This window comes from Dipodomys spectabilis, unplaced genomic scaffold, assembly GCF_019054845.1.
Source record: "Dipodomys spectabilis isolate Male_0828 unplaced genomic scaffold, ASM1905484v1 ptg000783l, whole genome shotgun sequence".
NCBI lineage: Eukaryota > Metazoa > Chordata > Mammalia > Rodentia > Heteromyidae > Dipodomys > Dipodomys spectabilis.
This window is the reverse complement of record NW_024871460.1, coordinates 18,057,126-18,075,839: the sequence shown is the minus strand read 5'-3', so window position 1 is coordinate 18,075,839 and position 18,714 is coordinate 18,057,126.

Here is an 18,714-nt window from a genome sequence, read left to right as displayed (position 1 = left end):
CAAAAAATAAAATTAAATTAAAAAATTCCATGTTCTCTGGCCTACACCTATCTAGTGCTGGGATTACAGGTATACTCACAGGACCAAGCTAGGCTCTGTCTTCAGCTGCTAATTGGATAAAGCAACCTCCATACCCTCCCCCGCCTCCCCCCCACCCCACCCTTAGATGTTTTTTCAGTGTCCAAACTAGTAGCTGAGACCAGAACGGCTTTCTGAAAGTCATGATCCAATCATGACACTTCCCTAAAAAGACCGTTACCAGGGGTCATCTCATTATAAGTTAGAAGCCTGTCTCCAAGTATCCCCACAACCCTTCTAATGTCATCTCTAGCTTATACCTTCCATTTTTCACAGCCAACTGTTAGGTTTTTAAAAAGAGGCAGCCGAGTAAGAACTGCACCATGCACGTGGTATTCGGGTAAGATGTAGGTTTATTCAGTAGACCTGCTGGGACCAGGCAAGGTTGGCACTCCACGAGGTGGGGAAAGGCCTGGGAAAGAGAGAGAAAAGAGCTAGAAAAGAGAGCATCTGGGAAAGCCAGCTAGGAAAGAGAAGAGAAGGAAAGAGCAGAGAAAGAGCTAGAAAAGAGTAGAGAGAGGGCATCTGGGCCTGGGCTAGGCCTTATCTAGGGTATGGGTGGAGAAAGGTGTGGCCACATCAAATTCAGATGTGACCTCTTCCAGGTGTGCCAGTTGCCTAGGTAACTCAGGTACTGGGTGGAGACTTTGCTGCGAGGAGGGTGGAGTCTACTAGCCATCCAAGAGCAGACCTTACACCAAAGAGTTGCTGTTTCTCCAACATCTGGTACATTTTCATGCTCCTGTCATATCCTTACTCAATAAACACAGAGTTATTTGTACCTTTGTTCATTTATTCACTCCAACATTCATCCAATATCTAATGTGTTTGGGGAGAACAACAACAGACAGGCAAGGTCCCTGCTTGAGAAAAGCTGGTATGGGGAGGCAAAGACAAGTACACAGTATGTGTATGTGTAGAAACACACATGTATATTCACATATCACATGAAAGCATTATTGTTCCCTGCAATGCATAGAAAGTAAGTAAATGATTTGTTTAGGACAATGGAGACACTTGCTCTGAGAAGTCCTTTTTTTTGTCAGCCATGGGCCCTGAACTCGGCCTGGGCGCTGTCCCTCAGCTCTTCAGCTCAAGGCTAGCAGTCTACCACTTGAGCCACAGCGCCACTTCCAGTTTTCTGGTGGTTTATTGGAGATGAGAGTCTCACAGACTTTCCTGCCTGGGCTGGCTTTGAACTGCGATCCTCAGATCTCAGCCTCCTAAGTAGCTAGGATTACAGGTGTGAGCCATCGATGCCCGGCTTTCTGAGAAGTCTTTCTCTTTTTCTTTTCTTTTTTTTTGGTCCAGTCGTGGGGCCTGAACTCTGGGCCTGGGCACTGTCCCTCAGCTCTTCAGTTCAAGGCTAGTGTTCTACCACTTGAGCCACAGAGCCACTTCTGGCTTTTTTCTTTTTTGCTTATGTGGTGCTAAGGAATTGAACCCAGGGTCTCATGCATGTAAGGCAAGCGCTCTACCACTGAACCACCTTCCCAGCCCTCCCTTCCTTCCTTCCTTCCTTCCTTCCTTCCTTCCTTCCTTCCTTCCTTCCTTTTTCTTTCTTTCTTTCTCTCTCTTTCTTTCTTTTTTTCTTTCTTTCTTTCCTTCTTTCTTTTTTGCCAGTTCTGGGGCTTGAACTCAGGGCCTGGTTGCTGTCCCTGAGGGTCTTTTGCTCAAGGATAGCACTCTACCCCTTGAGCCACAGCACCACTTCCCACTCTCTCTGAGTAGTTTATTGAAGATAAGAGTCTCATGGATTTCCCTGTCTGGGCTGCCTTTTAATCACCATCCTCAGATTTCAGCTTCCTGAGTAGCTAGGATTACAGGTATGAGCCACCAGTGCCCAACTTCTGAGAAGTTTTGCCCCCTTCTTGCCCCCCCACACCCTTCTCTCTCTCATTTGCTGGTGGTCCTGAAGATTGAACCTAATGCCTCCTCAGTTCAAATGCTAAGCAAGCATTGAACCATTGAGTTATACCCTCAGGAGACTTTGAAAGTGAAAAGCTAATGAAAAAGGTGGGAAAATTGAGGAAAGTGCATGCAAAACCAAACAAGGCAGAGTCCTGCAGCAGGAAGGAGTGTGCAGGTATGGGGCCTGGGGGCTGGAAGTGAGGTGTGTGCTGGGGACAGTGGGAGATGACAAGCGATGTGGGAGGACTACTGAGGATGGAGCAGATTTTCTTCATGGCGTCAGGAGGAGGCCACAGTGTCTTGGAGGAAATGTAATTTTTATTCTTGAAGGGCCCCCTTAGTCTTCCTGGGTTTCAGTGTCTTGCTCCTTGCCCAATAGTTGAAGACTTCCTTGTTAACTCCCGATGGAATTCATTGGTCTCTGCTACCAGAGCAGAGAATGGTGTGTTTACCATGTCTAATAGCAGGATCTAGTGGATAATAATAAACCCTGCCCACATTTCACCTAGATCTGAGCTCCTTGAAGACAGTGGCCAGATCATAATCGTCATTCGGTTGCAGTAATTGTTCTATTGTAGGCATTCAGTATTTTTCCAATAGAGAAAATAAATTGAAGATTGTCCCCAAGACCCCCTGGAGTTGCAAACTGAATGTGGGCCAGTGCCTAGGTGGAAGTATGCATCCTTCTGTGCCTTGCCCTTGTGTCAGCACATAGAAAGCTGTCATATGGGACATGAATAAGACAAAAGCCCTTGGGCAGTGGTAAGCAGTGCCTCTAAGAGATGCTGACCCTTTGTTGCTGCTGCTGCTGTGGTATTTTTGTTTTCCCCCCTTTAGAATAACAAAGGAGGGCTGGGAAGTTGGCTCAGTGGTAGAGCGCTTGCCTTGCATGCCTGAGGCCCTGAGTTCGATTCCTCAGCACCACATGAGCAAAAAGAAAAAAGCCGGAAGTGGCGCTGTGGCTCTAGTGGTAGAGTGCTAGCCTTGAGCTGAAGAGCTGAGGAACAGCACCCAGGCCCAGAGTTCAGGCCCCACGACCGGACCCAAAAAAAAAAAAAATAGAATAACAAAGGAAGGGGATAGGTATGATAGTTCATACTTATAATCCCAGCTAGCATTCAGGAGGCAGGATCATGAGTTCCTGACTTAAGGAAGGCTTCTCCTAGTTGATTTCTTAAGTGGGGGAGTCAAGAGGCTAAGGCGGATGATAGAGAGCACTGGAGTTTCAGGATGGTCTGAATGATCTGGATCACAGATTTGAATTATAGGATAAGGAACTTGAGTTGTTAAGGACAGCAGACCAAACACAGTCTTTTTTTTTTCTTTTCTTGCCCAAACTGTGGCTTGAACTCAGGGCTTGGGCATTGCCCCTTAGATTTCCCACTCAAGGCTAGAGCTCTACTGCTTGAGTCAGAGCTCTACCTCCAGCTTTTTGGTAGTTAATTGGAGATAAAAGTCTCCTGGATGGGGCTAGGTGGGGCTGGCTCAGTGGTAGAGTGCTTGCCTTGCATATATGAGGCCCCAAGTTCGATTCCTCGGCACCACATAAGCAGAAAAAGCCAGAAGTGGCATTGTGGCTCAAGTCGTAGGGCACTAGCCTTGAGCTAAAGAGCTGAGGGACAGTGCCCAGGCCCAGAGTTCAGGCCCACGACTGACCAAAAAAACATCTCATGGATGGCTGGATGCTGGTGGTTCACTCAGGAGGCTGAGATCTGAGAATCGTGGTTCAAAGCCAGCCCGGGCAGGAACATCCATGAGACTCTTATCCCCAATTAACCACCTGAAAACCAGAAGTGGTGTGGTGGCAGCTGAGGGACAGCACCCAGGCCCAGAGTTCAAGCCCCATGACCAAAAAAAAAAAAAAAGAAAGAGAAAAAAAGTCTCATGGACTTTCCTCTCCAGGTTGGCTTTAAACCACAATCCTCAGATCTCAGCCTCCCAAATGGCTAGGATTTGAAGCATGAACAAGCAGCGTCCACTTCACAAACAGCTTTTGTACACTGTGGAAGAGATGCAGAACTCAAGATCTCAAGAACTATGGGGGCCAGGCTCTGGTGGCTCACACCTGTAATCCTAGCTACTCAGAAGGCTGAAATCTGAGGATCTCGGGACTCTTATCTCCAGTTAACCAGCAAAAAACCCAGAAGTGGCTCTGTGGCTTAAGTGGTAGAGCACTAGCCTTGAACTCAAGAGCTGAGGGACTGCACCCAGGAGCAGACGTGACAGACCCATGACAGACTAAAAAAATAAAAAAGAGAATGTGGGGATCTGCTGATAAGTAACATAGTAAGCAAATGTGTGTGTGTGTGTGTGTATGTGCGTGCGTGCATGTGTGTGCGTGCACTGACGCTTGAATTCAGGACCTCCTCTTGCTTAGCTGTTTTTGTTCAAGGCTGGTGCTTTGCCATTTGAGCCACACCTCCACTTCTGGCTTTTTGTTGGTTAACGAAGATAGGAGTCACTCGTATTTGTCTTCCCAGGCTAGCTTTGAACTGGGATTCTTAGATCTCAGCCTTCTCTGTAGGTAGGATTCCAGGTATGAACCACTGGTGCCTAACCACTAGTCTGCTTTTTTTTAAAAACTTAAGCTAGGGGCTGGGAAGGTGGCTCAGTGGTAGAGCGCTTGCCTTGCATGCAAGAGGCCCTGGGTTCGATTCCTCAGCACCACATAAGCAAAAAGAAAAGGGGCTGGGAAGGTGGCTCAGTAGTAGAGCACTTGCCTTGTATGCTCGAGGTCCTGGGTTCGATTCCTCAGCACCACATAAGAAAAAAGGTGGAAGTGGCGCTGTGGCTGAAGTGGTAGAGTGCTAGCCTTGAGCTGAAGGGCTGAGGGACAGCGCCCAGGCCCAGAGTTCAGGCCCCATGACCGGACCCCCCAAAAAAAAAAAAAAGAAAAAAGCCAGAAGTGGCATTGTGGCTCAAGTGGTAGAGCCAGCCAGGGCAAGAACATAAGGGAGACTCCCATCTTTACCAACAAGCCAGTTGTAGTTCATACCTATAGTTTCAGTTACTTAGAAGCATAGGTTGAAGAATCATGGTACAAAGCTAGTGCTCAGCAAAAACTGGAGACCCTTTGCAGAAGACAGAGCAAAAAGGGGGTGGGGGGAATGCTTGCCAAACAAACACAAAGTCCTGAGCCCAAACCACACCTCATACTGCCAAATAAAATAAAACTTTATCTATTAGGTACTTCTCTCTGCATATCCATAATTACAAAGTTGAGTTCTTACAGCTTGCTTAAAAGTATGAACTTCTGACTGGCGCCTGTGACTCAGGTCTATAATCCCAGCTACTGAGATCTCTGGATCATGGTTCAAAGTCAGCCCAGGCAGAAAAGTCCCTATGAGACTTTTTTTTGGGGGGGGGAGGTCCGGTTGTGGGCCTGGGCGCTGTCCCTCAGCTCTTCACCTCAAGGCTAGTGCTCTACCACTTGAGCCACAGCGCCACTTCCGGCTTTTTTCTGCTTACGTGGTGCTGAGGAATCGAACCCAGGGCCTCATGCATGAAAGGCAAGCGCTCTACCACTGAGCCACCTTCCTAGCCCCCCCATGAGACTCTTATCTCCAATTAAAAACCAGAAATGGAGCTGTGGCTCAAAGTGGTAGAGCTCTAACCTTGAGCAAAAGAGCTCAGAGAGTGTCCAGACCCTGAGATCAAGCCCTATAATCGACAACAACAACAAAACCCCAGTATGAACATCCATTTTGTTGGAATAGTCCAAGTTCCTTTTGCTTCTTAGACTTCAGAATCCTGGTAATCCAGCTTAGGGCTTGGGATATTCTAGTTCAAAGGCTGAACATGTAGCCTGTCTATGGACTCTAATCAAGATTAGGACCTAAAGTGGTAGAAGGGTGAGTAACTTTAGAAGCTAAGGTTGATGGCCCAGCATGTGGACAGTTTCCATTGGAATCCTCCCAATGTGGAGAGACTGTTTTGAGGACCAGGGAAGGAAGGTCACACATCCCCTCCCTTGGAGTCCTTCATCTGTGCTGTGGTGTGCATTCTTTCTAGGCACTCTCCAAGACAAGCCTAGAGCCCCTTTTGGTTTTGGATGCTCTGTTACTGATAATAGATATAAACAACCACCAAAGATGGACTGAAGAATGTGATAGAAATTCCAGAATCTGAAATGGTAATCCTAGCTACTCAAGAGGCTGAGATCTAAGAATCTTGGGTTTGAAACCAGCCCAGGCAAACAATATCATGAGACTCATCTCCAATTAACCAGCAAAAAGCCAGAAGTAGAGGTATGGTTTAAGTGGTAGAGCACTACCCTTGAGCAGAAAAAGCCAAGTGAGAGTACAAGGCCTGAATTCAAGCCCCAGTACTGGCCTACAAAATCTTGGAGATTCTGCATTTCTACCACCTAGTTTCTTAGGTGGTACCAAAGTTGTATACACTGAGGACTATCCTTTTGAGTAGCAGGGACCCAAAATAATTGTTGTCTTTGTCAAGTTAGTATTGTATCCAGTCTCCTGAGAATGCCTGTTGCAGATGGAGAGGGAGACACACTGGTCTGGTGAGACCAGCTTCTTCTGGTCATCAAGACACTCTGGTCTTACAACTCCATCTCTGCTTGTCTGTTGAACATTGGTAAACCATAGTAAAGACTGGCCACAGCCAAGTCAAATAATTCTGGAGGCCCAGTCAATACAAGCTAAGCAAGCATGGAGCATGGAAGAGTTGGTACAAAGACTGAATGGATATTTGCACCCACTTTCTTGTGTCTCTTACAAGGGGACGTGCCTTAGTGCTGTATGACCTGTTCTATGCCCTCTAAGCATCTGTCTAGGAATGGTCTGTATCAATAAGGAGGTAATAGTTATGGCTGCTGAGAGTGGGGAAGATGAACTCTTGGGCACAGCTGGAGAGTGTGTCACCTGACGCCACCACTCAGTAAAGTAATCTGGCCCCTTCAATCCCCAGGCCCCTCCCTAGTGGAATGAAACCAGAGTCTAAATAGTATAGGAGTGTTCCACTTGGATTCTCAGGGATTGGGTTGGAAAACAGATTCACATGCAACTGTGCTAATAAATGCCTCTGTGGGAAAATGGCAGCTACATACCACTGGAGCCTTGAAGCTTTCAGAAAAATCATAGCTATCTTTTGGGCAGTCAGATCTGGTGGGCATCTTACCCATAGGGTTGGCCTTGTGCTAGTGTGCTTGTTTATGGGAAAGCCTGCATCTTTCTACTTTGGGGCTGAGGGAAGCAGTTAAGAGTAACCTTCACTCACCTAGGAAGGAACTGAGAGCCGAAGGTCAGAGCATCATGGGAATGGCTCAGTGAAGCTAGGAGGTCGAGGTCTTGATTAGTGCATTCTCCAGGAGACATATCTAAGTCCCGCCCCAGATCTGAGGGTCATCAACTGGATGATGATGATTGGCTAGTGATAGAAAGAGGTCCCTCCCGGCTACTGATGACCTGTGTGGGCCCAAAGCACTGTACAAAGACCCTGGATTTCTGAAACAGGCTTTTCTCATTGTATGGATCACTTTACACAAAAGGAAAAATTATTTTTAAATTTGCTTTTTCACAACTACTTTTTCTAGATAGGGATCCAGCACTCATTTTATACACACCCAACTAAATGGAATGAACGGACTCCTGTGGCTAACAAGAGAGCAAGTGAGCAGTGAGAAGGATTGTTTTAGAGCCTGGCTTCAAGGTCTCATCCGCAGAGCAGGGGAGGGGTTGCAGCTCTAGGACTCTGAGTCTCTGCGGTGTGCTGGGTCTGCTGGGACCGGTGGTTAGCTTCTGCTGCCTGCTGCTCCAGGATGGAATCCAAGCCCCGAGCAGATGCAGAACAGTTAAATTTGGGTTATGGCTGCTGTGGGAATGGTGCTGGCTCCCTTGTTCCTTTTGCTTTGAGGCCCACTGTCGAGTTGCCAGCAGGCCTGGAGGACCTGGTACCTGCTGCCTTGCAGGATTTTTCCCTCTCTGCTCCTATTTATTGCTTGTGGTCTCATTGCACACAACTGTGGTTTTTGTTTTTGTTTTTTGTTTTTTGCCAATCATGGGGCCTGAACTCTGGGCCTGGGTGCTGTCCCTCAGCTCTTTAGCTCACTTGAGCTACAGTGCCACTTCCGGCTTTTTCTGCTTATGTGGTGCTGAGGAATCGAACCCAGGGCCTCATGCATGCAAGGCAAGCACTCTATCACTGAGCCACCTTCCCAGCAAAACTATGTTTTTTCATTTGAGGGGTGGCATTTAGGCTTTAGTGGTTGTTGGGATATGACAACATTAGAGAAGGAACGTAAATAACAGGGTGGAAAGTAGATTGGCAGGACAGGGAGAGGGGCTGCTGCAGGTAATATGAGTCCTTTCCCAAAACTTAGGATGAGTAGCGTATGTCAACTTGGTGCTTGTTAGAATCTCCTGGGGTGCTGCTAAAAATCTTCACTATAGTCACACCCACCACAAGTTAAGTCAGCATTCTGGGGTGAGGTCCAGATACCAGTAGTTCCTAAAGCTCTCCAGGTGATCCCACTGTGCATTCCAGATTGCAAACCACTGCTCTAGATTCAGGAGACTTGGGGCTTGCCTTCACGAGGGCCAGTGTGGCAGAGGTAAATCATCTAAGCACGTCTTTAGTTTTTTTTATAAAATGGAAGAATTACCTTGCAAGTGTATTTGACCATATACAACACAATTTCTTTTTCTTTTTTTCTTTCTCTCTCTTTCTCTCTCTTCCTTCCTTCCTTTCTTTTTTCTTTTTTTTTTTGCCAGTCCTGGGGCTTGAACTCAGGACCTGGACACTGTCCATGAGCTTCTTTTTACTCAAGCCTAGCACTCTACCACTTGAGCCACAGCACCACTTCTGGCTTTTTCTGTTTGTTTGGTACTGAGGAATTGAACCCAGGGCATACTAGGCAAGCACTCTACCACTAAGCCACATTCCCAGCCCGCAACACAATTTCTAAAGTGGTTTTCTAGCTCTAAAATTCTAAGTATCTTAGGCTGTTAGTATATATTTCAATTGATAGAGAATCCACCTAGCAACCATGAGGTCCTAAGTTCAAACCCTAATATTACCAAAAATAAAATTCTAAGAATATATTCAAAGGGCAGTTGAAAGTGGAGATGAGGTTTGAGCCAGGCATGGTGATGCACACCTATAATCCCAGTACTCAAGAGATTTAGGCAGCTAGGGGCCAGAGGCTCACACTTGTAATCTCAGGAGGCTGAGATCTGAGGATCTTGGTTCAAACCCCATGCAGACAGATCTGAGACACTCATCTCTTAAAGCAAAAAGCCAGAAGTAGAGGTGTGGCTCAAATTATAGTGTCATCCTTGAGCAGAAAAGCTAAGAATGAAAGGTTCTAAGTTCAAGCCCCAGTACTGTTGCAAAAAATTAAAAGAGGTAGCCGGCACCAGTGGCTCATGCTTGTAATGCTGGATACTCAGGAGTGTGAGATCTAAGAATCATGGTTCAAAGCCAGCCTGGACAGGAAAGTCTATGAGATTCTTATCTCCAATAAACCATCAGAAAACCGAAAGTGGCGCTGTGGCTCAAGTGGCAGAGCACTAGCCTTGAGCTGAAGAGCTGAGGGACAGCGCCCAGGCCCAGAGTTCAAGCCCTCACAACCGGAAAAATAAATAAATAAAAGAGGTTTGGAGGAGTGGTTCAGGTGGTAGAATGCCAGCCAGGGAGTGAAGGTGTCAGTTTGAGTCTCAGTCAGCTCTAGGGTGGGGAGGAGACTGAGGAGAAGGGCTGAGAGTTTGAGATTAGAAGATGAGTTTGGGCTACATATTGAGACTCTATCTCAAAACATAAACAACCAAAAACAGAAAAAGAGGCTTGAGGGGGATGGGGGGGAAAGGGGGAAGGGGGGGAGATGGGAAGGGATGGGAAGCAAAGGAGGAGGCAACAATGCTTGCCCATGTAATTGTAACCCCTCCGTACAGTATTTTCACAATAATAAAAAAAAAAAGGTTTGAATTCTGGAGTTTCTTGAAGTATCTGATTTGAGAGTTGTTCTCTAAATCAACCTCACTCTACAAATTCTTCCAGCAACTATCCAGTAAAAGAGCCTGTATGAGTTTCTGGGACTTGCTCTAATAAGAGGAAATACCTTTCTTTTTCCACATCACAAGACTTTTAATAAAAAGACATAAGGTTTTGTCTCTCTCATTGCTAGGTAGCTAAGAAATGAAACAGCTGTGGAGAAAATCATTAGTTCATGCTTGTTCTCTGTCTTTCTCTTCACTCACCACTCAAGTGAGGTTAATTGCCACCAGACAGGGACAATTATTATGAACCCACTTAAAAAGAGAATTACAGTTTTGTAACCAGTAGGGGAAAGTGAACTTCCTTTAGAAAAGTGAAACTAAAAGATACTCAAATATATTTTCTTAGGTATAGATATAGTTGAACAATATACTCATTTTTAAGAGTGAAGTATATGTAATTAACTTTTCACTATATATACATGTGTATATATATATACACATGTATATATATATATATATATATATTTTTTCTTTTTGCAGTGTTGTAATTGAACCTGGGGCCTGCACATGCTCAGCAAGAGCTCTACCACTGAGCTCATCTCCAGTACTCAGCATACATTTCCTGACAAATCTGTATCTTATAACATCCTTCACTTTACTTAGACTTTGAAAGACCCATCAAAAAGCATATTTAAAGACCCAGCAACCTGGCACTGGTGCTCATGCCTGTAGTCCTAGCTACTCAGGAGGGTGAAATCTGAGGGACCATGAGATTCTTGTCTCAAATTAACCTCCCCAAAACACAAAGTGGAGCTGTGGCTCTAGTGGTAGAGTACTAGCTTTGAGTGAAAAAGCTAAAGGAGCCGGGCACTGGTGGCTATCGCCTGTAGGCTGAGATCTGAGGAACGTGGTTCAAAGCCAGCCTGGGCAGGAAAAGTCTGTGAGACTCCAATAAACCACAAGAAAACTGCAAGTGATTCTGTGACTCAAGTGGTAGAGATCTCGCCTTGAGCTGAAGAGCTCAGGGACAGCGCCCAGGCCCAGGCCCAAAGTTCAAGCCCCATGACCGACAAAAAAAGAAAAAAGAAAGAAAGAAAGAAAGAGGGAGGGAGGGAGGGAGGGAGGGAGGAAAGAAAGAAAGACAGAGAGAGAGAGAGAGAGAGAAAGCTAAGGGAAAGTGTTAGGTCTTGAGTTCAAACCCCAGTACCAACACACACACACACACACACACACACACACACACACACACACACATCCCAAGACCTTACTTTTCCCATGTCAACCTAGTTTTCATAGCTTGCTAGTCATTTTAGAAGCAGTCTAAAGTCTATATCATCAGAAAGAAAGAGACTTTTTTTGTGGGGGGGAGGGAGGTCCGGTCGTGGGGCCTGAACTCTGGGCCTGGGCGCTGTCCCTCAGCTCTTCAGCTCAAGGCTAGCGCTCTACCACTTGAGCCACAGCGTCACTTCCGGCTTTTTTTCTTTTTGCTTATGTGGTGCTGAGAAATCGAACCCAGGGCCACATGCATGCAAGGCAAGCGCTCTACCACTGACCACCTTCCCAGCCCCACTTTTTTTTTTTTTGTCAGTCGTGCGGCCTGAACTCTGGGTCTGGGCGCTGTCCTTCAGTTCTTCATCTCAAGGCTAGCGCTCTACCACTTGAGCCACAGCACCGCTCCTGGCTGTTCTGCGTATGTGGTGCTGAGGAATTGAACCCAGGGCCTCATGCATGCAAGGCAAGCACTCTACCACTGAGCCACCTTCCCAGCCCCAAGAGACTATTTTTTTAATTTATAATAATCATAAGAATCTTCATCTCTGGGTGAGCCAAGGCTCTGTCCCAAGCCCCTTACTTATGATTGACAGCAAGATACTAACTCCATTTGTAAGGAAGCGTCTGTGCCCTCTGTGCTGCCAGCTACCTGCTGAAATAACTGCACATGTCTATGACATGTCTTCATGCAGAAAGCCTTGTTCCCTTTAGAGTGTTAGCCTTGAGCTGAAGAGCTGAGGGACAGCACCCAGGCCCAGAGTTCAGGCCCCATGACCGGACCCAAAAAAAAAGAAAGCCTTGTTCCCTAGCTCAATCCAAGGCCCTGTTTCCTTGGATGAGACAGAACTTTCTAACCAGAATATTCACAGGATCCCACAGCTGACTAGGACTCCTCTAACCAAGAAGCAAAGAGCAGACAAAGCTCCCAGCCTGGTCCTGGTACCAACTTCAACACTGTCCAGTGCTCAAATGCTCACCACTCCCGGGCTCCTATTTGAATTGTTATTTATTTATTTATTTATTTGCAGTGATTTAATCTAGAGCCTTCTCCATACTAGGCAAGGGCTCTATCACTGAGCTATACTACTAGCCCTTTCTTTTTTTTCTCTCCTCCTCCTCCTCCTCCTCCTCCTCCTCCTCTTCTTCCTCCTTCCTGTCCCTGAACTTTTTCACTAAAGGCTGGTGAGCCATAGTTCCACTTCTGGCTTTTTGGTGGTAAACTGGAGGTGAAGCATCTCTTGGACTTTTCTGCCTGGGGTTGGCTTCAAAACATGATCCTCAGATGTCAGCCTTTGGAGTAGCTAAGATTATAGTTATAAACACCTACCCCTTTGCTTCTTTTAAAATAATTATTGTAATTAATCAAGAGTTTTTCTTTGTCAAGAGGAAATCCTCCTCCTCCCTGCAGTTTCCACTCCATGGATGCCAGTTTTGCCATTTTGGAGTTACTACTGCAAGCCTCCAGGAAGGAGGCTAGACTAGAACGCCTTCCCAGCGCTGAGGGAGAAGCTGTTCACCTGGCTCTGCACATTTTGTAGAGAGAGGAGGAGAGAGTGGAGGCAGATGAACCATACCCTCAGCTTTGAGTTTGCACATCTTAATCATGTTTCTATAGGCTGTACACCTAGAAGCAGAAGGTTACTGGAATTGAGCACCAATTAGTAAATTAGAGCCAATTAAATGACGGTTAAATGCAGGCCAACAAATTACTTGCAAAAAATGTTTGCATAATCCTCTTAAAGGGAGGATTTTACACAGACACACCCGTGCAAAAGATGCCTAAAGTGTCACACATTTTTAATACCCTTCCAAGGCCTGTGTGACTCCATTTTGCACTTCACAGGTCTTGCAGGGGAAGAGGTCTTTGAAGCAGAGTTCTGTAAAGTGGTGACTGAGTTTCACAGCCGCCATCTGGCCACCTGCTCAGGTGCAGTGGCAGAGGCAGACCCCTGGGGGGTTAGGAGAGGTGGTGCAGAGGTACGAGAGGAAGGTGGGTGGACAGTTCACAGAGGAATGAGGCAATCCCTTTGTTTTCTTCTTTTTAAGGAAAGATGAGTCTGAGATGGCAAGTTGGGGCGGGGAGGGCTTTTCTTGTCTTTTCCTCACTAACCTGAGAAGGACACCAATGTAAGAAAGCCACATGCAAAATGGCTCTCTCCTCTCCTTGTGAGGGGATCCAGGCCTGCTGGAGGTGTCCCTGTGGACCAATGGTGTCACACCATCACAAAACAATGTGTCCTGTCCTTCTTAGAGGCTCATCTACACTTCCCTGGCTCCCCAGCTTTGGGGAAGAGATGGGCAAAGGACTCCGAAAGGACTCACTGTGGGCTAGTGGTTCAACTTACCTGGCATGTGCTAAGGCTCTAAATTCTAAGTGGGTGTGTGTGTATGTGGAGCCAGAGAAGGTAAGAGCAACTGTGTTACCAGAAACGGCAATAAGACAGAGGCTACACTGAAATGCCTCCCTTCCCCTTCCCCTACTCCTTCCTTTTTGGTAGTGTTGGAGATTCAGTCTAAGATCTTGCCCATGCTAGACAAGTACTCTGCCACTGAACTATACCTCTAGTCTCCAGATCCGATTAGTAAATCCTATTATTGGGTCCCACAGGGAGGTTTCCTCCCTGGGTTTCAGAATGCAAGTTTCCTGCGCACTAGTGACTCATGCATCACAGGCACCCAGCCCTCTGATGCCAGATGTGACTTTGGTAGTAGCCAAAAAGGGACCGTGAGAAGCTGGCTGTGTTGCTGAAAAGGCACACACCTGTGACCGCAGCAAATACCGCCTGTGCTGGGTCCACTGCAGGTCTCTGAGGACTGTTCCCCATGACACCCCCCCCCCCATAGCTGCATGTGTCTTCCCCTCACACAGAGGAAGGAGCTGAGACACATTGGAAGACATTTAACATGAGAACTACAGCTGGTCAGTAAACTGGAGTTCAGGAAGCTGGCCCTGCCCCAGGTCCAGGGGCCGTGACCACTCTGCCAGGCTGGCCCACGATGTTTTCTCAACACAGGTGTCTTCACTTCTGGTAACAGCCATGGCTACTGAGTGACCACGAGCGGCTCCCGGTAGATCTTTAGAGCTCTTCTCTACAGATCCTGAGTTCATAGTTCTCAGGTGGAGCCTGCACTTCCCAATTTTTCTCAGCCAAGTGTAGACACTCTAGGTTAGATCATTAGTGGGAAGTTTATACTTAATGTCTGGGAGAAAAAAGCAAGCATTTGCTTTTATGGACTTAGACTCAATGATCAAATTGTAAAACATACTATGTGGATCTCTGGAACTTGAAGGCTGGCACTTGCTTTTAGTCACCTGACAAATGTCTCTGAAGTACCCATGGGCAGCTCAGCAGGGCTAGTGGTCTAGAGAGATCTTAGGTTGCTTCTCCCCCAGCATGGCCTACCCCCTACCCTGTGTCTTTGTATCTGCGTAGCATCCAGCCTTGTATCTAGCCTGTGGAGTTTTCTAGGCATGAACTCAGACTTTCTGAGCATCCATTTCTCCACTTACTTTCTCCTGCAATCACCATCATGCCCAATTGCCCCACGTCTAGGGTCATGGATTGTACTCAGCAGATGCTAAATAAATGCATGTAAGCAGGGCACTGGTGGTTCAAGCCTCCTGTAAATTCTAGCTACTCAGGAAGCTGAGATCTGAGGATCATGGTTTGAAGCCAGCCCAGGCAGGAAAGTGCCTGAGACTTATCTCCTATTAACCATAAACCCAGAAGTGAGCTGTGGCTTAAGTGGTAGAGTGCTAGCCTTGAGCAAAAAAAAAAGCTTAGGGACAGCACACAGACTCTGAGTTCAAGCTCCAGAACCTGTACACACACACACACACACACACACACACACATACACACATGCATGCACACACGCACGCACACGTGCGCACACACACACATAGACACTTGCACAGCCTTTCTTTACTCATCATGTTTTTCCTCTTTCTTTTCTTCCTTCCTCCCCCCTCCACCCCCCAGTCCTGGGGCTTGAACTCAGGGCCTAGGCACTGTCCCTGAGCTTCTTTTGCTCAAGGCTAGCACTCTACCACTTGTGCCATAGTGCCACTTTCAGCTTTTTCTGCTTATGTGGTACTGAGGAATCAAACCCAGGGCTTCATGCATGCAAGGCAAGCACTCTACCACTAAGCTACATTCCCAGCCTTTATTTCCTTAATATTTTTCTTTTTTTTTTTTGGTCCTTCCTTTTCTTTGTGCCAATACTGGGGCTTGAACTCAGAGCCTTGGTGCTGTCCCTGAGCTTTTTTTGCTCAAGGCTAGCACTTTACCACTTGAATCACAGCTCCACTTCTGAATTTTTGGTGCTTAATTGGAGATAAGCATCTCAGGGCCTTTCTTGTCTGGGCTGGCTTTGAACCGTGATCCTCAAAATCTCAGCCTCCTGAGTAGCCAAGATTGTACACATGAGCCACTAGTGCCTGGATTCGTTGTTTTTCAGAGTCTCTCCTATGCCAGGCTCTGCTCACTGCAGAGCCATGTCAGCACAGGGCCAGCCTCTGAGATGCAGGCCTCAATAATTATGATGCTAGAGGAGCTGCCCAGCCTGAGTCTCCTCTGCTTGTGTACGATCTGCCATCCCAGCTGGACTCTCAAGTCCTGTTCTGATCTGTTGCTTCCTTTTCTTCCTGCCCCATCTCCACACACATTCTGTGTAATATAGTAATTTCCACAGCTTGTTTCTGACCAGCTGCCTGGGAATTTCTGGGAACACTTGTTTAAAATACAACTTCCTCAGTCCCGCATGTAGAACTCAACCATCTGCAAGCTGTCTGGGTGGCTGGGCCATGCAGAGGATCCCCGGACCACTGGATGGTCTGGCTAGCATTACAAACTCTCACTGATCAAGATGGTGAAGGGCTGGGAAGGTGGTTCAGTGGTAGAGCGCTTGCCTTGCATGCCCGAGGCCCTGGGTTCGATTCCTCAGCACCACATAAGCAGAAAAAGCCGGAGTGGCTCTGTGGCTCAAGTGGTAGAGCACTAGCCTTGAGCTGAAGAGCTGAGGGACAGCGCCCAGGCCCAGAGTTCAGGCCACACGACAGGACCCAAAAAACAAAACAGAACAAAAAAGAAGATGGCGAGGCCTTCCCATGTGTTTCTGGGCCTTGGTGACAATTTGCAAGGCCAACAAGGAAGGGGCAGGAGGATGCAGCCTGCAGGTGTGCATGCTGGCTTCTGCAGGAAGGCCTTGCTCCACTCGGCCTTCTGGCTTAGCTGGGTCACTCTGGGCCCCACCCATCCTCCCTCCACTCGTCTCAAGTCACCTGCAGGTCCTGCCCTGCATCAAGGAGCAGGAGGTGAGCCTTGCCTGTGGCTTTGGCAGCTGGGGCCAAGTTTCCTTGGCATGAGTGGTGGGAGGTGAGTGGAGAGGTAGGTGGGTCTGAGTGGCAGGGAAGACAAGACTTGCGGGAGCATCTGTAAGGCCACCTGACCTCTAAGATAGGTGCCTGTCATTTTCACTTGCTTAACATGGTCCCCACATAGATGCCCACACACTTGGGGTGTCAGATGCATTGTCTGACGACAGTCCTTTGAATGAGACAAATCAAATGTATGAGTCACCAGGAAACCTGGTTTGTGTAGTGGGGCACACCTTTCATTTCTCAATCTAGTAGTCCCTTGGCAGTATCAGTGTGAGAGTCCTTGGCTGACTGTCCCCTCCCAGCACAGGAGCTCAGGAGGGCACTGGCCTCTGCTATCTTAGCTCATTCTTGAACAGATCAGGGAGGAAGACACAGAATCCAAAGTCCAATTCAGAAGGCAATGGGGTAATGTCAGCTTCAAGGTCATGGTCCCCATGTCCCTGTAGGGCCAGTAAAGGTTCCCACTAGCAGGCTGTTAAAGATGAATTAATAATATGGATTTTTGCTTGTAAGGTTGGAGACAGAGGTTCTAAACTCCTTTGTGTTTTGCTATCACTTATTAAAGCAGATGCTAGGTCTTCTCAACAGTTCTTAAGGCTGGCTGCTGGTAGCTCACATCTGTAATCCTAGCTACTCAGGAGGCTGAGATCTGAGGATCTTGATTTGAAGCCAGCCTGGGCAGGAAAGCCCGTGATAGTCTTATCTCCAACTAGCCACCAAAGAACTGGAAGTGATTCAAATGGTAAAGTGCCAGTCTTGAGAGGAAAAAGCTAGGGGTCCTGAGTTCAAGCCCCAGTATGGAGGTACACACACACACACACACACACACAATCTCCACAATTCAATTCCCAAGCAATGCATTCCTGCCCCACATGAATCTGACCCTTTGACCTGCAGTGTTCATTTCTTGACAGAAGAGGGGTATTCTACCTCCTTAGTCCATTCACCCTTTTCTTTAATGTTTATGGTATGCACCCCGATAACGTGGCTGAGATAGCATTGCCTTTCCCAGAGCTCCTTCCTTGGAAGGTTCTAAGTTAGAACTGGCCAAAAAAGAACTCATGTGAGATTCAGAAGAAAAGCCCAATGGTGCCATTCTTCTGGGGAGGTGACTGGGATCAGGCAGACCTATCAAGGTTGATAGGTTCCTGCCTGTCCTTGTTCTGTACCCCTCATCTCCAATGCCTCTTCCTGAGTGTTAATGCCAGGCCCTCCGAACAACCCCAGGCCCTCCCTCGGATGCTGGTGATGTTTCCACGGAGTTCCACACTACCCAGACCTCCTTGTGTGCAGTTCCTCCAAGGTGGCGGGGTGCTCAGCGTGTCACGCTGACTGCCTCCACTTGGTCCTGGGCTTCACCTCCCAGATCCTCCCAAGTTGTGTAAGATCTGACTTCTGTGAGAGCTCAGCGGGGCTCAGCGGGCCAGACCCACGAGTGGCTAATTAGGCAAAAGACATTAGGACCCGGGAACCAGTCTTTCATTTAAATCCAAAGCAAAAAGTGCTCCTGATTGCATAAAGTGATAGTGTGGAAATGAATTCCAGGAAATGGAAACAAGGTTTTTTCCCCCCTTTGTTGTTGTTGTTTTCTTTTCCTTTTGTCTTGTCTGTGCATTTATCTAGTTTTGGAAGGGTTAGGAAGGCACAGAAATGGAAGGACAAAGGTGAACGAATACAGCAGTGGTACTCACTGAACTGTTGAAAATGAACTATACAACTTATGGGTAAGGATGGAAGGGGAAAATGGGGAGAGAGCAGAGAAAGGGTGATATTGTAAAAAAACAAATGTACTCTTTACCTGACTTATGTAACTGTAACCCCTCTGTACATCATTTTGTTGTTGTTGTTGGTTGTGGGGCTTGAACTCTGGGCCTGGGCGCTGTCCCTCAGCTCTTCAGCTCAAGGCGAGTGCTCTACCACTTGGGTTACAGCACCACTTCTGGTTTTCTGGTGATTTATTGGAAATAGGAGTCTCACGGTCTTTCCTGCCCAGGCTGGCTTTGAACCACAGTCCTCAGATCTCAGCCTCCTGAATAGCTAGGATTACAGGTGTGAGCTACCGTGCCCAGCTTGCACATCATCTTTATAATAATAATTTTGAAAAATAAATAAATCCAA